A 405-nucleotide genomic window follows, 5' to 3' on the forward strand; every position below is an offset into this window, starting at 1 on the left:
AAACCGGTCTTCGTACCATGTTCTCTGTTTTTTTGTCTTTGTTACTGTACACATTTGCTAGCTTTCTTACAAAAAAATCTAATGCTCTTAGCTTAGACTTTTTGGGGGCAACCAGATCGAACTGTCACAAGTGTAACTGCCCGAAACAGTAAGGACTTCTGGTAACTTGACTGAAGAAAGAAGACCACGAATGACCCGTTCTTTTCCCCTGTCCTTCTAATTGTTGTTTCTCTTGTCCGCCTTTGTATCGTCTATTTGTCCGAATGTTTTAATGTCCTCTATTGCGTTTTTGTTCCATTATATATATATATATATATATATATAATATAGGATAAATTCTTTATAAGAATTTATCAAGTTGAGGCATTAATACACAGTTAATGTCCTTTATATATATATATATAT

The sequence above is a fragment of the Octopus bimaculoides genome, chromosome 1 (assembly GCF_001194135.2).
Source record: "Octopus bimaculoides isolate UCB-OBI-ISO-001 chromosome 1, ASM119413v2, whole genome shotgun sequence".
Lineage (NCBI taxonomy): Eukaryota > Metazoa > Mollusca > Cephalopoda > Octopoda > Octopodidae > Octopus > Octopus bimaculoides.